We start from the raw sequence: 23,298 nt of genomic DNA, 5'->3' as shown, positions 1-23,298 counted from the left end.
TTCTCAGCTGAAAGGATATCTGATCTCTCCCCTGGCCGTGTTTGCTCTGAAAATAAAAAATAAATCTGCCCTTTCATTCTTCCCTTCCTATCATAAATATGCACGATTAATTGTCTGATAAGAGAAAATCAGCGCTTTGCCAGAGCACAGAGTGTTAAGTTTTCTGAAGAACGAGGGAAAATCATTTGCTGAATTTAAAAAAAAAAAGAAAAAAGAAATTTTGTTGTGTTAACGGCTGCATGGGTCATCTGAGGTGAACTTCTCAAATCCACACTCCTCACTTCAGATCCGGCTTTTAAAATCGAGTTGACATTTATGGGAGAAGAGAAAGATTTTAATACAAAAAAGCGTTGCAAAGATTTTAATACAAAATAGCGTCGCAAACATGTATTTAGATGTGCCAGTATAAGACAAATCTTCATCACACGGGACACAGATTTTCACTGGATGTATGACAGCCCTAAATGTAAAGATGCCGTAACCGATCAAGAAGAATAACGCTCGTCAGTGAAGTGGTACTGGGTGACAGGACTGCATCATTAGTATACTGCCTGTGTAGCGCTGCAGCTACTTATAAATAATTAGCATAGTATTAACATCAGTTTTCACACACATTTGACTTGCAAAAAAGTGTTAAATCTTTAAGATCTGATGTCCTCCCCCAGGATGTTCATTCAGTTCCTCTGCCACCAATTTAAAATAACCTGCAGTGTTGCAGCACATTATATATATATATTTTAGAAGACCGTACTCTTTGTAGCCAATTCACTGATGATGTGCATTAAATATTGAAATACGTTGTACTGAAATCATAACCAGCATATAATAAGAAAATTAACCCCCTTCCATTATCAGCATGCAACAAAAATCAACATATTTCTCTATCTGTAGATTTCACTTTTTCACTTTTTTTAAAGTATAAAATAATGCAAGCACTTACAGTCTGACCAAACTTTTTTTTTTTACAGGTATATATTGTTTATAAGACTGCTCACTAATAAACATTATTTAGAATAACAATTTATATATTGGAAGCCGTGTTTCTTCATACACCATGGGAATAATTTCCTAATATAGCTGCAAATTTGCATCAGTGCAGGAACCCATAGCAACCATTTCTTTTTCTTTTTCTTAGTCTGACTGCTCTAGATAAAATAAAGCCAGCTGCTGACAGTTGCTTTAGGTTACTGCACTGGGAAATGGAGTGCAGCCATGCCAGCTATTTTATATGGATATGTTGTTGTCTGTTAATATAAAAATGAATGCAGAGAAGAAGCAAATTGTTCTGCACACATTCCATTCTATTATCTTTTTATTTGCAATGTGCCCAGTGCATATAACCACATCCGGAGGACCGACCGTTCCAGAAAGCTTTTTTAATTTGCTGTTTGTAGAACATGTTTCTTTGCTTTGGTGCTCCAAGGGATAGAACACAGTACAGAGGCTAAGGGGGCATGTGATGTTCAGCCAGTCGAGTGATCTGATTGGCTTAAAGCCCTCTTGTGCTTCATAACGATAAATAGCTACTCTGGACAAAATGTTCAAACAAAAACGTCTTTGGAGTTTTTGACATATAAAGTAATTATCCAGTGGTGGTCAGCTATAATTTAAGCAGTCAGAAGATATTTCCAAATTATTCAAAATAAACAGATTGGTCAGAACAAGAATGTCATGTTTCTTCACCATGGTTTACACCACAACCACGAGGTCGGATATACCACACATTCTGTTATGCTAACTTGCTGGTAAACTACTTGTGAAGTTAAAAAATGTTCCATTTAACAACACCCAATGCACTTAAGACCGCTTTTGATTTGCTAAGTGATATGTGTTTGGTTTTGCATAAACACTGGTACACATATATTCTCAGTCAACATCTGCGTCACTGCCTATGTAACAATTCCATGTTACCTTTGGAGGATATTTTCAAGGGACCTTGTATAACAATATTCGGGATAAGCTTACCATGAATCGGCCTAGTGTTGAAGTGTGCTCTTCATTATGTTCTCACTAAAATACAAAACCTTTTATTTCGCTGAAACCTTCCACATTAAACAAACTTAAAGCAATACCGACAAGTAAATTGTATTTGTATTAATTTTAATATTATATTATAATATGACCAATATCATATTATAATAAAATAATAGGACCCAATAACCTGGTGATGGAAATTCATTTTTTCAAAGCACCATGGCTTCAGGGCAGCCTCAATGTACAGACCTGACTACCTAAGGAATTTATTTTATAGGGTTGTATTAAAAATGTGTATTAATAATATTAACATAGCAAAATGAGCTCTGTGTGTGTATACTTACAATGAGATCCTGTGCCTCTCAATGCACACAAATAGAGGTGGTGGAAGGCAGAGTATACACCAGAGGTGAAAACAACATGTGTGTCTTTAGCCTCATTGTATTTCCTGACTCCTGCAGCCCAAAAATACATTGTTTTGCAAAAAAGGGATATTGGGTCATAGTGATAGTACTACCCCTCTGTTGTTTTATCACTCTCTTCTCAAAATGACTATCCAGTGATCAATGCAAGACTGGTTTTCCAACTTCACTCATTTATGAACCTTTTGCTTTGACTGAACTTCAATGTTGACTTAAACCGAAAATATCAATGAAATGTCTATGCCAGCACTAACGGTCAAGAATTTCAATTAAGTGCTCTGTACTGGAATAATAGTATTTCACTAGCATCTTGAGGATGACATTTTCCTTATTACATCAACCACTAATTTGACATTCCGCCATTCAGGTTATGCCAACATTAATGGGCATTGTCCAAATTAATCAAAGTGATAAATGTAGCTTCATTGCTTTATAGACAGAGCTCTAATTCATGTGCCTTTTAATTTCATTCTCATATATATATATATATATATATATATATATATATATATATATATATATATATATATATATATATATATAATCAACTTCTTAATTATTATGTTTGGGGGTGCATGCATCATACTGGGAGGATGAAGCACAATGTTACTACTTTTTGCACTAATCAATGTTAGTTTAGGGTCAAGAAGTCTATGGGGGAAATCCACTAACGGGCCAAAATTCGGCAGCCACACTTTACCAGGTGCAACTTTGCACAGACAACGCTTATTCACTAAGTTGCGAAGTTTCTGCGCCGGCGGCGACCGCTTGCGTAGTTGCGCTAGCATTACTATGGCAGGCATAGTAAAGTTGCGCTAGCGTTAGATAATTTGCATACGGCGGGAAGTTAAATTTCAATGGACGTACATGTTGCAGCAAATACAGTACATTACACATGCCCAGGGAACCATAATAAAAGAAAATAGAGTTGTTATATTGCCCTACACATGAGCCCACAGTATGGTTTATGTGCCATATGTAAGGAAATGTATGGGGGAAGGAGGATACCCCAAAAAAAATTTACAATCTTTTTCAGCCTATCACCCTGTAAAAAGGAAAAGACGCCAGAGATTTTTTGGACCAAGTCCTATCTACTCTATTGCACTTTGCCTGGTATAAGGTGGCGAAGGCAAGTCTGGCGATAGAGGTAATGCTCAGTAAAAACAAAAACTTTTCGCCAGTGCAAAAATACACCTGGCGTTAGAGTGTGAAGTTTCGCTAGAGTCTATCTCCTTCGCTAGCGTAATTACGCCAGTGCCTGTTAGTAAATTGGCGAAGTGACGAAATTTCGTCACTCTGGCGAATTTTCACCAGCGTTAGCCACTTCGCTCTTTAGTAAATTTAAGTATATAGCACGTTAGGTTGTTTGACTTCCAGTCCAGACATTGGTCAAAAATTCCTTCAGAACAAATGGGTAACTTTAGAGTTTATATTAAGCACCCAAAGCTAAGAGAGAATGGTTGACACAGACACAGATATGAACAGACAGCTTGAGCATTATGTGGCCATCAACGTATCTGTGGGTATCTTGGCAGACAGAGTGGTCAGACTGTCCTGCATTCTTATTGACTCACAGTCAGTCTGGTGAGTCCTTTTTCTTGAGACATTAGGAGATATCTTTCTACTTCCGTCTCTCTTCCATTTAGCTATCAGGATGGACAAACTTTACAACTTTCAATGATATAACGGGACTTGAATTTAAATATGGCTTGCTGTAGAATGTGGAAAGAAGCGTTCCTGAGAGATACTTGCTAAATGAATATGCAGAGTGCTACATGAAGCTACATGCTTCATTTCCCATTCAACAGAAATGGCAATGAGAAAGTCAGAAAAAATATTACATTTCTAATCTGTACTTGGAGCTTTCTGTGATGCATGCCCATTTGGATCCACCTCCCACTCTAATTAGAACAGGAAGCATTTTCTGGAAACCTAACCCACTCATCCCATAGATGAACCTGGAGGTGTAAATCTGTGTTTTATTGGGTTTTACATAAACAAGCAAGATATAACATTGGTCCATTGAAGGAATATAAGACAAACTTATACAGCTTAGAGAGTTAGGTGTCCTAGAAGAATGGTAACGAGCCATTTGATGATGGAGAATACATCTAAAATGTTGGATTAAATCTGTGTATCCCTACTTTGGTTCTCCAAGAGAAGATTGCAGTAGTCTCCAACCTGTAATCCTATGCGCCATGTGCTTTAGAGAACACTACATTTCTTTTCCAATTTACAACATGGAACCTGTGCCTGGGTTGAAAGGCTATTGCTTGGTATAGTTATCAAAGCTTTATGCCTGTTTTATGATCATTTTGATGTCATACCTTTTTATTCTATGTTTATAAAGGAAACCAAACCTGCAACATCATAAAAAGCAATTGCCTCCCAATTTGTGTACCGTTTTAAAGGAATGCACACAAACCCAATAACATTAGGGTCTCATGTAGATTTGCAAAGAGCTGCTTGCCACTCAACATTAGAAACCCCATTTAGTGCTTATACAAGCACAGACCTGCATGTGAGCATTATGTTCCTTTTACAGGTTTAAATCTCTGCGTGCTAAACGAATGTGCTATTCTACAATCTGATTGCCATAGTCTCATTTTATACTTTTTTTTAATGTGCCGTTGAAATGAAGATAAAGTCAAATACTGCTTCAAGTGCAATCAGAGAAAACAGCCATATTGTACTTGTAGGAAACAATGACATTATTTTGGCCCGTGAGTGTTAGCCTTGGACAGAAGCTGTTGCATCTATCCAAAAAAACAGGAAGAACACAGCACATAATAAGTAAACATCTCAGGAGCAATGCGGTCACCAAAAGTAAACATTGTTCAGTTCTGTTTCAGAGGTTACTGATAATGATTCTTAAAAATAACCGAGAAATACATCAACAAAAAGGTTTGCACACGTCTGGAAAAAAATACCAGCCTTTCTGTGACCACAACCTTTCCTGGCATTAAGCATTGTTTTTTACCAACTCAGCCAGTATATATGTATATTTTATATATGGTCCCAAAGGAGGAGCACTCATAAAAAATGTATCATCTGCCCGGGTGCTAGTAACAAATAATGTAATATTCCTGCAAAGTACATAACGCAACAGGTCTTGTGCAAACAAAAATGGTTTGTAAGTTAAATTTAACCTTATTTTTGTTTACACAAGACCTGTTAATTGCAGGACTGTTGTATATACAGTATACACTCATACAAAAGACATAACTAACTTATAAAATATATCCCACAAATCATTCTTAGTGATGTCATCCATCATAATTATTGCCTAGTGATATCACTTGTGTCTCTTCATTTACTGAAATATGTATTCTGAGAAAAAAAATGGTTCTTCACATTTCCTCTAAACAGTCAGTCCTGCAGCAGGTTCTCTAGACTAACCCATAAGCTATTATGCCAAGGGTTTCTCCTCTTGGCACATGCCTGTGTGATACCTTAATTTGTTTATCTACCATAACACATATCACTGAATCAGTCAACACGTCATAGTTCTTAAGTGCCCCTAGGCAACTGGACAGCTATGACTAAAAAAGGTGAAGGAAACAATGGTAAAGGTGGCCAAGCAAAGACCAGGCAGTGGAAGCCACAGTGCATAGTGCAGGTGTCAATTCTTATTTCCTAACAGGTGGAAGTTATCATTTCCCAAGTCGAGACCAAGGGTCAGAACCAGAAGTCAAAGATTTTAGTAAAAAGCTATCTGTAAAGGGCTTAGCAAAAAAGGTGGTATCAGATGCTAGGAAAATCTCTGTTAAAAGTGATTAGGCTTGAAAGGCTGCTTCAAAAAGTAATGTAGTGTGTAGGCATATGTGCCAAATAGTGTTTGTGCCAACATCTGGCAACTACATAGAGGTGGTAGAGCACTCGCAGCTTCTCACTGTACCACCTTCAACATTTAAGAGGAAACCAGGAGTGGAAACATTTGATAATGTGAAAATCATGTACTTCTTTAAGCCCCAAGATCTTTCTTTAGGACCTTTACAAGCAACGGTACTGAATCTTGCCTCTAAGGGTCCCAATAATTCTGAAACATGGCTACATAAATTCTGGTAATAAAGTGAAAATCACATGCTGATTCATATTATGCCTATGTTTCATTCTTTGTCTTACATTTTACATAATGCGTATTAATAATCAGCACTGTGTTTTCATTGTCCATTGGATATTTGCAGGTGTATAGCTATATGCTAAAATGCATATGATAAAACATACAAATAGTGGATTTACATTGTAATTGTATAGTTTGCTGTCAATACTTCTGTTGCACCTATCACTTGTAAATCATGAGCAGCTGGCAGCACTATAAGATGCAAGGGAACCCTAAAAAAGGCATTTTTGAGGTCATGTTTTATCAATTTTTGCAGCTTGCAGAAAAAATTTGCTTTTAACTGTATTGGTTTAATATAGGAAAACACAACAAAATTGTGAGAGCTGTATACTTTATATTTGCAGATACAAGATGCATTGTTTGGCGTTTACTGTTGGACAGGGCCAGAGCTCCAGCATCTGCCATGACATTCTCCTATCATAGTCCCCAGGTCTGTTTCGGAGGGGGGGGGGCTATATAGATTATTCCAATACCATTTTGCAAAGAATTTTGCAGAAAATGCCCTCTGCTTAATATATTCTACCCAGTGGCAGAACGCTCGATTGATATTGTTTCCAATTTATGGCTCTGGTTACAAAGATATAAATGAAGAGATGTATATGAAATAATAAATAATGAAACAATGAAACAAAAGAGACGGAATAACAACACGAGTTTTCATTGTTGGGGTCACTGAATCTATTGTCTAGATAACACTGCAAATTGCACACTGGAGACCTTAAAATTAAAACTATAATTTAAATGTGAACTTCCTCTTTAAAAACGACATGTGGATTTTATATATATATATATATATATATATATATATATATATATATATATATATATATATATATATATATATATATATATATATATATATATATATATATATATATACACTTCATTCTACAGAGACCTGAAAGATTTTAAATAAATATTTATGATGTTACAAAATACTCTTTGAAATAAGCGCAACGTGTACTTTAGCTATAGTTTTACTAAGCCATCTAATCATCACGTTGAGGTCAAATTCCCAGAATCTTTCCTGCCTAAATGCTGTGATCTAATGTTTTCTACTGAAGGAGGGGGGCACGAAAAGCTGATGGATCAGCCTTTAAATTGATTATTCCGCACCGTGCGTTAGGTAAGCAGGACAAATAGATCTGCCTGCTCCCAAAACAATGACCTTCTGTTTTGGGGGTGAATAAATGCCGAATAAAGACATCACAAAAGGCAAGTTTCTTAAAAGAGTAAATAGTGCAGAAAATTTAGTACTGACAAACAAATTCTTTCTGGCAACAAAACGGTTAACGTGATAACGCCAATACAGAAATCTTCTAGATTTATTGCCCCTGTCTGCAAATCACAAAGCTTTTCCATCTTGCCTATATTTTCACATTTATTTTTACCCCTTTTCTTCTACATGTCCCCCCACATTTGTTTATCCAAAGCAACAATCTGATTAAACGTTTCTTAAGACTAATTAAAACAAAACCCCTCTAAATCAGAATTTAGTGCAGTCCTTCCTAGCCTGCAGTCCTCCTCTCACTAGAGATTTGTGGTTTGGCTTTTATTAAGTTGGACATTTCCAGGCATTCCCGTACTGCAGGCTTTTTAGAACACAGCTCCAGCCTACCAATTTCCTGTTTTTCTGCATATTATTTAAAACCATCCAAAAAACAAAGTGGCATTGGTGTGGTGAGAGGGGCAAAGTTCTAGCTGAAAAGGAAAACAATCCTTTGTATGTACACAAGAAGATACCCTACCCAGTAGAAGACCTGCTTCTTATTGTAAATTATTTAGGAAAGGGAGTGAACCTTGTGCTGCTCTTGCTGCTGTGAACTACAGATCCCAACATCCACTGTTTTATGGAGCTGTCATTAGAAAAAAGCTATGCAGAATCTATTTAATCTAAAAGAAGCCATAACATTACTTACATTGTTTCCACAAAAGAGCAACGTTTAAAATGTGTAAGTATTTTTGGCAAAATGAATCTCTAAAATTATTAATTTCATTCTATTTTGCCTCTGACAGCATGAGATAAAATCTCACTGCAAGATGCAACTAAAACATGTACATGTACAGAACTTTAAGAATAATTCATTGCTGTTGTGCTGTTTGAAAAGTTCCCACTTACATATATGACTGTTTAAAGGGACAAGCCACCAAAAAAACAAAAAAGGAACTTTTACTACATACATTCATTTAAACGTTATTTGTAAATGTAATTAAAATAGAAATCAGTATTTCTTATTCCCTTACTTTTCTCTGCTTCTGACTTTTAAAACAATGTAGCAGAACTCAAGAAGGGTTATTTACTTAACCTTTTAGTGCTCATTCAGAAGGTCCCCAGTCTGGCTGTGGTTTGCGCCTCATGGCAGATAAAAAAATCTGGTACGAGGTGCAGAGAGCATGTTGGGGTAGGCCAAACCTGTCCTTTCCACCTGCCATTGGTGCAAAGTATAGGGCCCTATGCAGCCTATATCTGTCAAGTCTCCTTAAATTTCATGTCATTTTGATTTTTTGAATAAAATCCATTATGATTAGATTGACTACCATCCCTATATACCAGACGGTGATGTCATGAACCATATAGATGGGGTCAGTGGCCTCCATTTGAAAGATGAAAAAAACAAGAAGGCAAATAATAAAAAAAGAAAAAATGCAACCAATTGAAAAGTTTGGAATTAGGCATTCTATAACATACTAAAAGTTAGCTTAAAGGTAAACCTCTTCTTTAAATACCAATATCAAAGCAGAATTAAAGCTACTTTTTACCAAATGGGGCCCTGCAGAGATTCACCCTCCCCAACCTCTCCATCCGTACTCCTCAAGATGGCCATGCTCCCCCACAATCAATAAAAAAACAGAGCACAGCATTGGGGTTGGCAACTGTTCAAAAGATTCAGTTTGTATCTAAATCACTGTTTTATGGCAAGCAGATGAGAGAATTATTGAGTGTATTAATCTGATTTTTATTTTTCTATTTATATGATGATATTTATTTATGGCAGTTATATGGCTTTTCAGCTTTCCCAGGGGTGCTTCGCCAATGAGGCGAGTTGAGGCTGTCGCCTCAGGCGGCAGCACCCCACTAGGTACCAGGGGTGGCAAAAATGCTGCTCCTGGTACTTTAAGAGCGAATTTCCAGAGGAGGGGAGGCAGCAGCAACTGCTGCTGCCTCAGGCGGCGGAGGGGCCAGGATCGCCCCTGAGCTTCCCTGATACACAGATAGCAGGGTGTTACACTAAAGTCTAGGGATGCACCGAATCCACTATTTTGGATTCGGCCGAACCCCCGAATCCTTCTCGAAAGATTCGGCCAAATACCGAACCGAATCCGAATCTTAATTTGCATATGCAAATTAGGGGTGAGAAGGGGAAAACATGTTTTACTTCCTTGTTTTATGACAAAAGTCACGAGATTTCCCTCCCCACCCGTAATTTGCATATGCAAATTCGAATTCGGATTTGGTTCGGACGGGCAGAAGGATTCGGCTGAATCGGAATCCTGCTGAAAAAGGCCAAATCCTGGCTGAATCCCGAACCGAATCCTGGATTCAGTGCATCCCTACTAAAGTCACAGCAACATCACTGATCCTATATATTCAAAATACACAAGTTTCCATTGACACCAATGTACAGGCCCGGATTTGCGGCAAGGCCGCATAGGCCCGGGCCTAGGGCGGAAAAAAAATAGGGGCGGCATGCCGCCCAGCCGCATTATGGGGACGTGTGCGTCCCCATTAAATTACAGCATCTGCGCCGGCGTTTTTTCGCCTGCGCGCTGGGAAGGGGAGGTGGACGCTAGGACCGCGCAGCCGCCTGGTCGGACCGCGCGGCCTAGGGGCGCCGGTCATTGAAATCCGGCACTGCCAATGTACCATAGAGCTGCCTCTGGATAATGGTACTCAGGGAGGTTATAATAACAGTTTATTCAGATACAACAATGTCAACCAAAGGGACATTCCCTGCTGCTAGCTGTTTTGAATTAAACTGAATGTGCCAGTAATTAGTTATTATAAGGAATGGAAAGTTCCACTTTCTTGAGTGGTATCATCCTACTACACAGACAGCGGCATAACTAGATGTTACTGGGACCCAAAGCAAATTCAATTTAGGGCCCCAAAACATTGGTAAGCTGACCTATTTTAACAAGATATATTAAAGTTTATTATTTAGGTCATTACTGGGCCCTCTACACCCTTGGGCCTCCCTGCAACTGCAGGGTCTGTAGTTACCTCCGTGTACACAGGTGTGTGTCATAAATGTGACTCTTATTCAAGTGAAAGGGAAGTAGTTGGCAATGAGGAAGAACATTTTGATTACTGTGGGAGATTACTACTTTGATGCCTTTGATGCTTATGAAATGTTCCAGGTTTTAACAGGAATGTTACACTATGCCTATAAAAACGTCTCTGTGCTAAAGGAAATTGGGTAACATTTTGTCACAAGCCTTTGTCATGAGGAATTCCCCATGATTTCTGATGGTGGCCCTGCTCAGGATACAAAATGATAGCACATCCAAATGCAACAATAAACCAGCAAATGAATCCATAAGGCAAAATAAAACTAATTGTAGTATCTAGTGAATAAGAGGCACACAATATGGAATTAGCTACACAGTGGTGACCTAAGGGGCACTGGTGAGCAGTGGGTTAATAGCCCTTGGGGGGGGAGAATGCACATTATTTAACTCAAGCTATATTGTGCCCCATGATTGATATCATATGGAAAGGATATGATAGCCGCTCACAAAATTATAGCCAGTAACGTAACTAGAGGGGGGGCGGGCCCTGGCGCGGGACGTGCAGCCGGCCCCCCGCCCCCTCCGTACGCCCGGAAAAAGCCGCAATTACTTAAGAAGTCAGTGGCGCGCGAGCTGCCTGGGGGCCCAGAAGGGGTGAGGGCCCTGGCCCAATCGCACCCCCTGCTCCCCACTGATTATAGCACACTCAAATGCATTATACACCTGCAAAAGAATCCATAGTACAAACTTAACATAGCAAACTAAATTATGATAAGCATAGCTGCTCCTTAAAGGAGAACTATCACAAAAAGGAAAATTTAATATAAGTGTTACTATACAGAAATAAGACACACTCAGTTAATAATCAGTTAAAAATTCTGTACTGCTTCTGAAATAATTACCTTCACTAGCATCTGTTTCGCTTTATTCTCTCTTCAAGTAGGAGTTGGATGTCAGATTTTGACTGACATATAGGGGCACATTTACAAAGCTCGAGTGAAGGATTCGAATTAAAAAAACTTCTAATTTCGAAGTGTTTTTTGGGCTACTTCGACCATCGAATGGGCTAGTTCGACCTTCGACTACGACTTTGACTACGAATCGAATGATTCGAACTAAAAATCGTTCGACTATTCGACCATTCGATAATCGAAGTACTGTCTCTTTAAGAAAAACTTCGACCCCCTAGTTCGGCAGCTAAAAGCTACCGAACTCAATGTTAGCCTATGGGGAAGGTCCACATAGGCTTGCCTGTGTTTTTTTGATCGAAGGATATTCCTTCGATCGTTGTATTAAAATCCTTCGAATCGTTCGATTCGAAGGATTTAATCGTTCGATCGAACGAATAATCCTTCGATCGTTCGATCGTAGGATTATCGCTAAATTGTTCGACTTCGATATTCGAAGTCGAACGATTTTAGTTCCTAGTCGAATATCGAGGGTTAATTAACCCTCGATATTCGACCCTTAGTAAATCTGCCCCTTAGATCTAATATCTAATAAGGGGGGCTCCCTTTTCTAGCAAAGGCATTAAAGCTTGCACAAATAACAGATTCCAGCACAAACAAAATAACTTTTTGGCCTTTTTTACACATATTGTGATACTGTCCAGTGGCGGTGCGTTTCTGGATCAGGATCTATTCTTTAATAGCCAGCATAACAGGTCTCTCACCCAGCCGAAGCACTCTTAAATAAGCATGTGCCAGGAGGCAACAAATATCTTAGACGTTTGGTTACTTATATTTTTTCCGTAGCAAAACAGACAATAGCTAAAGCCTGGAAAACGACTACATTGGATAATAAAATTAGTGAAAACCAGGCTTGACAACCTACTAATTATGGAAAGCCTTACTAGCATCGAAACTGGTCAGACCAAAGTCTACAATAGAATTGGTTAAGCTATCGTAATATCTCTCAGGGACTGCTTACTTGAACTTACCTGTATTTACATGATGTTGCCAAAGACCTAACCAATCTTACAGCTTGAAGCTCGATAAGCATTACCAAACTCCTGATCAGTGTATATACACACCCATGCTGTGTTCATCTTTTTATTTTTTATTTTCATTTACTTTTTATTTTAATTTAGTTGAGTTATTTGCTTAAAAATGATGTTGTATTGTTTATTGTTATTTGTGTAATGACACCTAGGGGCCCATTTACTAAGGGTCGAAGTGAAATCTAAGTGCATTTTCGAATTCAAAAACCTTCGAATTTCAAAGTAATTTTTGGGTACTTCGACCATCGAATAGGCCAAAATTTGTTTCGTATTGAAAAAACTTTGAATATTCGACCATTTGAAAATCAAAGCACTGTCTTTTTGAAAAACTTCGACTTCGCCACCTTAAACCTGCTGAATCGCTATGTTAGCCTATGGGTTTTTAGAAGTCAAAGTTTTTTTTTGAAAATCGTTCGATCGATTAAATCGTTCGAATCGTTCTACGTTCGATCAACTATTTGAATTCGATCGAACACTGCTAAATTAAATTTAAAAAAAATCTTTGACTATCGAATTTATACAATTCGATGGTCGAATTTCGAAGTTTTACCACTTCGAAATTCGACCTGTAGTAAATGTGCCCCCTACTGTACCAACAATAGCTCATACCCCGGGAACTCCCAGAAGGTATATTTAAATATTGCCACATGTTTTAAATGACAAAAACATACAATATATAAAAAAAAGATTCATCTCTAATACATTTTATAGGCATAAGGAGACCCCCCCCCAAAAGCTTCATTAGACCTGTCAATTAAAATCAGACTCCCGACTTCTGCATTAATTGAGAATGAAGACACATGCTGAGAGGGGAACAGTGAAGACTAACCTGATTATTTCAAGAACAGGTCAGAATTTTTAATTGATTATATTTAGAAAACTTCTTATTTCAGTATGATGAAGCTTATATTACATTTTTATTTTGACGATAGTTCCCTTTTAAGGGTTGTAGCACATGCAGCTTTTTGATTACTATTACTACTAGGGTGGTGATAAATATTGTTCCCACATTGAAGTTGAAGTGCTGAGAGTTTCCCAGAACCTGCTGTTACCTTCTTTTCCTGACTTCTGAATGTTGAGTTCAAATAATTGTTTCTAGAAAGTAAATGATGCCTGTAACAATTAACTGTCATTGGCTGAAAAATGTTCTGGAATGTAATACTCTTGGCAACTTTCCAACTGGTCTTCATTTTTTATTGTTTTTTTAATTATTAGCCTTTTAATTCTGCCTCTCTACAGCTTTCAAATGGGGTCACTGACTAGGACAGCAAAAAAAAAAATTGCTCTGTGAAGCTATCATTTTACTTTAAATGTTACTTTTTATTATTTATCTTTCTATTTGGGCCCTCTCATATTCATATTCCAGTCTCTCATTCAAACCATTGCCTGGTTGCTAGGGTAAATTGAACACTAGTGACTAGATAGCTGCTGAAATTACTACAGTGGAGCTGCTAAACTAAAAGCTAAATAAACAAAAAATACACACAAATAATAAAAAGTCCAAGTATAATATCAAATTATTTTGGAATATTGCAATCTATATCACAATAAAAGTTAATTTGGAGGTTGAACTTCCCATTTAAGAATTGACTGCAAAAATTATCCGACAGATGGAGCCCATCCTGTGAATGAAATCTATATATTTTGAAAGAAAACATAACCAATATAAAATGTATACCCTACTATGTGAATTATCAAAGAATCTTGTCAAACTGGCTTATGCAAATGAATATTTTAATTTTACACTTACCTATAGGTTCTGTGTGCTCTCACAAAAAATAGCAAAAACAAAGCAGAACACATGTTCTAACTGTAACAAGGAGATATGAGGATATTTCTGTCCCTTCATTGGCCAAAAAACGTAGCCTTGTCCTTGTCATGGAAGTTCATACTGTATACCGGAGACCACTGGAGGTAAAAAAAAAAATTGATTTAACACAAGCTCCGTGGATTCAGAACTCGCAAAGAGTCAGAAACCCAAACAAAGAAATCACAGAGTGTTTATAAACTTGGAAATATATGACACAAGAGGCATAAAAGGGTGTTACCATTGTGAGAGCATAGAGATATGTCTTCACAGCGCAGAAAAACAAAGAACTGCTCTGGTAACCAATAAGGTGATTCTTCCTCAAGGTCAAGGTGATATAACCAAGCTAGCTTGAGAACAGAACCCATCCAAGTCATGGGGGCTCCTGGGGTAATCTGCATACACATAATTGTAATCTTTCTCACCCTCTTATCTCCCATGGCGTCCACCTTGCTCTCAAATGAACTGCTAGCAAATAATTCCATACAGCCAAAACTAGACTCTGTGCTAGCCCAATAAATGAACCCTAAATTCAATTAATTATATTACCAAGAAGCCTATTCCACTGTAAGATAAAAATAAGAAAAGAAGGGAGAGAAAGAACCTAACGCATTGATACAGTGCTACGTGTTACAAACTTTGTGACATCTGATAAGAAATACAGGAGGAAGGAAATCTCTGCTATATAGAGAAGGTCCAAAACAGTCACACATTTGTTATTTTAAGTAATACAAGAATCTGGGTTTTTTTGTGAAGATGTTCTACCAGTGTAGAATATAAATACACTAACAATACAATACACTACACTAACAATATTTAGGGGCAGATCTAAGGTTCAAATTGTAAATTCGAATTTTTGAGTTGGATTTTTGGTCAAAACTCACAAATTCGAGTTGGAAATAATCTAAACTCGATTTTGAATTAAATTTGAGATTTATCATACCTCGACACAGGGAACAACTCAAATTCGATAGTACGCCACCTAAAACCTGCCGAGTTCATGTAGAAGTCAATGGTAGAGGTCCAATGACCCATTTGAAGAGGGTTAATAGCCTTCCTGACATTCGAGTTTTTTTCAGAGGAAAAAACTTGATTCAAATTTAGTTGAATTAGATTCAAATCAAGTTTTCGGGTCAGTTATATTCGTTTGAGTTTTAGACATTCGAGTTTTTTCTTAGATAAGATACTATTCAATTTTCGAGGTAAAAAAAACTCTATAACTCAACCTTTGATAAACATGCCCCTAAATGTATGTGATAGAGAATTATTTTTGTGTGGCCTACACAATATGGCAATCATATACATACAAATTATATAGTTTTAAAGGGGTTGTAAATTCAAAGCAGTTATTCCTTAATTTAAACATTTTTGAAGCAGGTACATTTGTGAGATGTTTACTATAGTTTGGAGAATATTCAAAATTGATGCAGAAGACATTTTCACTTTTGCATTTTTACAGATGTTGCTGCTAGCTTCATAACTGGTGTTTTGATCTCTATCAAAGAAATGGTGAGATCAAAACAACTCATATTCTGTGGCCAGAAATCGACTTTTCTTTAAACTCTATTCACACAAGAACATTTTTGGACAGTCATTTATATTTATTTCATAGCTTTTATGCCCTTGCAGAGATATCTTATATCTGTTGAATAGGCTTTTTATCAGTAGCTAGCATCTTAATCTTAAGACATTACATATTTGTGTATTGTTCCAACCAACTAGATTAATTACAGTATATTGTTTTTGAATATTATCTAGAAAAGTCTTAGGGGCAGATTTACTAAGGGTCGAATATCGAGGGTTAATTAACCCTCGATATTCGACTAGGAACTAAAATCGTTCGACTTCGAATATCGAAGTCGAACGATTTAGCGCTAATCCTACGATCGAACGATCGAAGGATTATTCGTTCGATCGAACGATTAAATCCTTCGAATCTAACGATTCGAAGGATTTTAATCCAATGATCGAAGGAATATCCTTCGATCAAAAAAACACAGGCAAGCCTATGGGGACCTTCCCCATAGGCTAACATTGAGTTCGGTAGCTTTTAGCTGCCGAACTAGGGGGTCGAAGTTTTTTTTAAAGAGACAGTACTTCGACTATCGAATGGTCGAATAGTCGAACGATTTTTAGTTCGAATCGTTCGATTCGTAGTCGAAGTCGTAGTTGAAGGTCGAACTAGCCCATTCGATGGTCGAAGTAGCCCAAAAAACACTTCGAAATTCGAAGTTTTTTTAATTCGAATCCTTCACTCGAGCTTTGTAAATGTGCCCCTTAATGTGTCTTACAGTAGCCTTATAGTAAGAACACAGTGGCAGTTCCCTGTTAACAGCAAACAGAATCAAAATAAATATAAGTTTACACATTTTACATTTTTTTTTTAAAATACCATTTTGGTACTCAATTAGAAAGTGGGGTGGTCTTTGGTATTTTATGCTTTCAAATTGAATGTAATTCGTATGATGCAAAAATGGCTGTATAAGAACATCTAATAGTAAGTGTCAGAGACACAGTGCAATCTTTGATAGCAGTACACACTGTCTGAGCAGATGAAGAGAAGCATTTGGGCTCTTGTTCAATTCCTATCATTGAAAGATCTCTTGATGTGAGCAGATCAGTGACTTATCCCGCTGCAGAAGGAGAGTTTTATTGATCGAATAAAACTTTATTTTATGGTACAGAGCGTGCTTTCCACTTTTCTAATTCAGCATTTAAGAGTGACTGAAGTTTATCAGAGCACAAGGCACATGACTGGGGGCAGCTGGGAAACTGATAATATGTCTAGCCCCATGTCAGATTTCATAATTATATGTAAAAAAAAACCTATTTGCTCTTTTGAGAAACGGATTTCAGTGCAGAATTCTGCTGCAGCAGCACTATTAACTGATGTGTTTTGAACATTTTTTCTTCCCATGACAGCATCCCTTTTAAATATAAAATTTAATAAGCTGTAACTGTAAACTGGTGAAAGCTGTTCTGAATGTTTATACTGCTGTTCAGTGCAACCATATGCCTTAGTCTTAGCAGTCACTCAGCTACTCCTTTGTCTTTTGGGGTTCCCTCCATGCTCAACCTTTACTCCTTCTTTTTCTGATTCCCTGTGGATCTGGCTCTCTGATCCTGCAATGGGAACTGCTTGTTTACCTAAGTTCATTTAGCAGAGTTCTGTACAGGTATGGGACCTGTTATCCAGAACGCTCGGGACCTGGGTTTTTCCGGATATTGGATCTTTCTGTAATTTGGATCTTCACACATACTACCCAATAGGCTGGGTTTTTATAAAAATGATTAATAATATCTTAGTTTGGATTAAGTACAAGCTACTGTTTTATTATAAGAAATTAAAAAGAAATCATTTTTAAAAATATGGATTATTTGAATAAGATGGAGTCTAAGGGAGATAGGCTTCCGGAAATTCTGAGCTTTCTGGATAACAGGTTTCTGGATAATGGATCTCATACCTGTTAGGCATCCACGCTTTACCAGTCAGTCTTTGGACCTCCCTTATAGCCAGCAATTGATTGATCTAGTATTCAGCTATCACGTGTCTGGTTGCCACCACCAGTTACTCCAGCAACCCTTTTAGAAGTATGCCAATGGTAAGCCAACCAAAACAGAAAAGTGGGACAGTCAAATACCATATTTAGAGCACTGACCAACTTAAATCCGCACTAGCTCTGACTTCTCATAGCAGATTAATCAAGTGTGCTCCTGTGTGGCCCGTGTTAAGATAAATAGGTGGAGCACCAGAGAACTATGGGTTTCTTTATTTATTGGCTCAAATAAAAGTATCTACAAATGTTTTTAGAACTAAGAAAAAAAAATACATCTTGTTTATTTTACATACAAAAAGCACAAAATGTGTCCAAAGCTCCATCCCATTTCATTCTGCAGAAGAGTACTCCTGAGAAGGAATGCCATGTTTACTCCAGCTTCAAGAAAACACTATTGGTGCCAACCCAGAAGGTTTCTGAAACAAAACTCCAACAAGAGTGAGACTGGTCAGTATATGCAATCTGATCAGCACATACACCAAATGTGGTACTTTCTGGTTTGGCAGATTTTTACTTAGTGAATATGGAAAATAAGATAAGTAAAAGAGCATGTGTGTGGGTGTTTGTACACCAATCAGTACAATTTTCATCATTATGGAACTTTAGAGTTTAAAAAATCCTTGTGTTTTTTTCAGCTACTTTAGCAGAGTATTTTTTTCATACTTTTACTTCTCTTAGTCTACATAAGCTACTTAAACATTTTTAATATCCCGTTAAGAAATGTTCTACGATAAAGAATGATTATGCAAACAATTGCCTTTTGCATTCATTTCACTTCCCATTAACTTACTAGTGTATATGCAACGAATCAATGCATTTCATGATTTTTTTTCCTTAAAGGAAAACTATACCCCCCAAACAATGTAGGTCTCTATTAAAAGATACTGAGTAAAACAGCTCATGTGTAAAACCCTGCTTCATGTAAATGAACCATTATCATAATAATATACTTTTTTAGTAGTATGTGCCATTGGGTAATCATAAATAGAAAATTGCCATTTTAAAAAATAAGGGCCGCCCCCTGAGATCGAACGATTCACTGTGCACACATACAAACCACATGTAAGGTCACATGAGCCAATTAACAGACAGAGTTGTGTCTTTTGCTTCCTCACTTCTTCCTGTTACAGTTAGTGTTGTAGTATTTCTGGTCAGGTGATCTCGGAGGCAGCACAGATAGAGTCACGAAATGGTGGTTCAAGGCAAGAGATGTAAAAGGGCAATATTTATGTAAATATATATTCCAGTTTGGTAAGATTCTTTAATATGTCATTCAATTTGATATAAACTATCTGTTTCTTAAGTATTCATTTTGGGGGTATAGTTTTCCTTTAAGAGCAGAGTTTCCAAAATTCCAGCACAATTGTATCTCCTGCAAATCAGCACAACTGTAAATTCTACTTCATTTCTAGTTGACCCTAGAGAACGTGAAAGAGCCCATCTGTAGCTGTCTCCACTTTGCTTCAGAAAGTTACATTTTCTTCTGACTCCAGAACAACAATCTGTTGTGAATTAGGCATGATGATCTGACGACAGGTTCAAAGTATATGGTGGTATGTAAATTACGCTAAAATAATTGGCTTGCCTAGAGTTGTGGTTCAGTGTGGGGTGAAATTTATAAAATGCCTGTAGAATGGGAACATTGACCAAATGATTAGGATATAATCATTGTAGTCTAGTTTGCAGGGGGTGTGATCTAGATAGAAATTTTCTTTTAAGTTTTCCAATAGAAGATTAATTCATTGCAAACCAATTTCCAACACTGGGCTGTATCAGTTTTTTTTTTAAATTCTTTATTTTAATTTGTTCAATACAAATAAAATATACTTGCGGTTCATGTTTATACATGGTTTGACATCTTATGTAACATATCGGGGCACATTTACTAAGGGTCGAATATCGAGGGTTAATTAACCCTCGATATTCAACCATTGAAGTAAAATCCTTCGACTTCGAATATCGACCGAACGATCGAAGTAAAAATTATAATCCGACGATCTAACGATTTTCCTTCGATCAGAAATTGCTAGGAAAGCTTAGGTCCCCATAGGCTAACATTGGTGCTCGGTAGGTTTTAGGTGGCGAAGTAGGTGGTCGAAGTTTTTTTTAAAGAGACAGTACTTCGACTATCGAATGTTTGAATAGTCGAACGATTTTTAGTTCGAATCTTTCGATTCGAAGTCGTAGTCGATGGTCGAAGTAGCCAAAAAAAAACCTTCGAAATTCGAAGTTTTTTTTCATTCATTCATTTCATTCTAATCCTTCACTCGAGCTAAGTAAATGTATATGGCCAAACACTTTTTGGGATTTCCCGTCAGTGTTATTTTTTTTTGAACCTAGGAAATGTTGAAATGTATTTTTCTGGACGGTGCTAACAACAATATGCATATATTTACATGGCTGATGTTAACTTGGCTTTGTTATGAGAAAGGGACATGTAATAAGAGCATGCCAGTCCTCTTGCATGGCTTACTAGTTAATGCCTCTTTATGTTTACTTCTGACTGAAAGCATATGTTGGGAGAACACTTCACTTCTGTCATCGGTCTGGCAATTTGTACAGGGAAAGTGTGCCAAGTTGGCATGACCAGCTGTAGATCTTGATTAAGCGTATGCTGCTCCTGGAATAATTATCTCTTCTTATTCAGTGAAAACCGTGTCAGTGAACAAAGCACCCTCATAATAACTGTTACATTATTGGTATTTAATTAATACCATACATATGTAGGTTACCTAACAAAAATCTGTTCAGAATTTGTATGTGTGTGTGTGTGTGTGTGTGTGTCATTTACACTCTCAGTGTGGTCTGGGTAGGTGTTGAGAAGCTAATCTCAGGGGTCATCACAAATTATCATGCAGAAAAAATAGCTTTACGTGTCATAGAAGCTGATGGTCCAGGGCTGATTATTAAACTATGGTACAAATTCCTCTGGTTTCTGAGGGTGCAATGTAATGAGAGTTGGAATCAATTACTCAGCCTTGTATTTTGACTTTTATATTCTAAACTACTTAATTCTGCTCATCTGTGTATCCCTCTGCTGTATACAATAATAAATTAAAGCCTCTATAAGCTGCTTCATTCTGGTATTTGCATTTCAGATTCTGTATCTGTTAAGCCAATACCTTTTGTCTGTTAGGCCTGCATTGATTTAGAATTTGTGATAGCTATCTCAAACTTACATCTGTGTCCACTTCTTAGTGAACAAGAGCCCCTAAACTTGGTTCTGGTGTTTGTAAAATTCTTTCCTACATAGCCTGCTTACTTTGATCACTGACTGACTGATTAATTAGTCAATTCTGGCCCAGCACAGGGGATGGCACTAGTGTCCTATTTGCACTCTAATGCTTCTTGAAATATTTCTTGCCACATCCTTCAGTCAGAAAGGTATAGAAATTTCAGCCGCTCCAACACCATACCTCTCCACACATAAAGACTATAAAGCACTAGCTTCAGTTAATTCTTTATCATATAAGCTAAGAACTTACAAATCACATTCTCGCGTAGCTTTTCTCTCCTTCCTATTGCTGACAGCTGGGGATATTTCCCCCTGCCCTAGCCCATACTCAATCCTAGTTATATCACAGTCACGTTCCCCTACCCTTCAGTGTAAATTTGAACATTACAGAAATCTTATTCCTATACGCAAATAGGAATGCTCCTTAATTTGCTCACACTCCCAGAGCTGGAAACACGGGATGGGGCAGTTTTCCTTCAATTTCCCTGCTTTACATTTAACGTTATTCTGCCTGCACCTGCCCTTTCTTTTTCCTCATTCGAGGTGTACTCTGTGAAACTCTTTTTGCCTATGTAATTTCGCATAACTGTTACCAACATCCTGAACCAACCTCTCAATTCCTCTGCAAATTTGCTTCTTGTTTTTCTCAATTTCTTTCCTTTGACACTACATTCATCATTCTATGTGACTTTAACATACCAGTCAACAATTCTAATGCCCCTGCTGTCTCTAAACCCCTTTTGCTAACATCCTCCTTTGGCTTATCTCTGTACTCAAATTCCCCACTGGATGCATGAGATTTCAGTGGTTTTGCTATGCTTTTACTAAGACTCCCCAAAAAATATAAATGGTACCTAAGGGCCATATTACTCCTAAACTGTAACACCTGGCTATTCTACACACAAAACCAAATTAGATGGTACTGTAACTTTAAATAGCAAACCTAATGTGCTTAATGGAAGAAAGACATATTTTAGGCCATCTTTCCATAGAAAAAACGGTCCTTTATTTACTGCTAAAATAGCTTTTACCTTCTAATCTTCAATAAAGGTTTTCCACAAGATGTTGGTGGGACTTGATTCCATTTAAACATTGGGAAATGATGTTGGGTGATCAGCATTCCAATTCATCCCACAGATGTTCAGTTGGAAAGAGGTCAAGGCTCAGTGCAGGCCAGTCAAGTTTTCAGCTAACTCCTTCTGTATGAACATAATTTTGTGCAATGTACCATTATTGTACAGAAGCAGGGAAGAGCCTTTCCCAAACCCCAAAGGTATTACAGAAACGGCAAGAATGTCATTGAATGATGTAGTGGCACCTGTATCAGCAATGATGGCAGTGCTTCCAGTATTTATATGGGGTGTCTGAGTGTTCCGGGCAGCAGAAAAACAGTGTGCATTTTTTCTTTCTAAGGCTGCTGTCTCAAAAAGAATCAAACATGCACACTATTTTTCTGCTGTCCAGAACTCAGAGCAACACTGATGAGTTCCAGGTAGTTCATATGGTGGCTGCTTGTACAAAATCAGAGCAAGCAGGGAGATTGCAGAATAAAGTGTAAAACGTATTTTTAAAAATAAAACCAGTAAAAATAAAATCAGAGCAAGAAGTGAGATGGCAGAATGCAGTGTAAACATTTCATTTTTTTGGTAAAAAGTTAATGCCTCTTAATGTATGGTGCACTGAATTTAATGGCCACAGCCCATCTATTTACCTGCCTACTAGCTATGTCCACCTCAGACTCTAAAACAAAGCTCCCTGTCTTTTCACACAAATCTTGCCTTTCTCTTCCTTTTACCATTACTACTGATGGCATGCTCATTAAACCAGATTCGGTAGGTTGCTTGGGGATAATCCTTCAAATCATATTAATACCACTACCAAAACAAGCCACTTTTTTTTCCTTGGTAATATTGCCAAGAAACACACCTTTCTTTTTCAAGCAACTACTAAT

General features: G+C 37.4%; 1 long non-coding RNA gene across 1 annotated transcript in view; it reads right to left on the bottom strand.

Moving 5' to 3' along the window:
• Positions 1 to 23,298, bottom strand: part of LOC121397090 — an 81,590-nt gene that overhangs the window by 32,506 nt on the left and 25,786 nt on the right. Inside the window, exon 2 of the long non-coding RNA XR_005963440.1 lies at positions 14,499 to 14,656. This is a non-coding gene — a long non-coding RNA (uncharacterized LOC121397090). The remainder of the gene's footprint in view (positions 1 to 14,498; positions 14,657 to 23,298) is intronic.

The sequence above is a fragment of the Xenopus laevis genome, chromosome 8L (genome assembly GCF_017654675.1).
Source record: "Xenopus laevis strain J_2021 chromosome 8L, Xenopus_laevis_v10.1, whole genome shotgun sequence".
NCBI lineage: Eukaryota > Metazoa > Chordata > Amphibia > Anura > Pipidae > Xenopus > Xenopus laevis.
The sequence above is the reverse complement of the archived record's forward strand: the minus strand, read 5'-3'. Positions and strand labels throughout refer to the sequence as shown.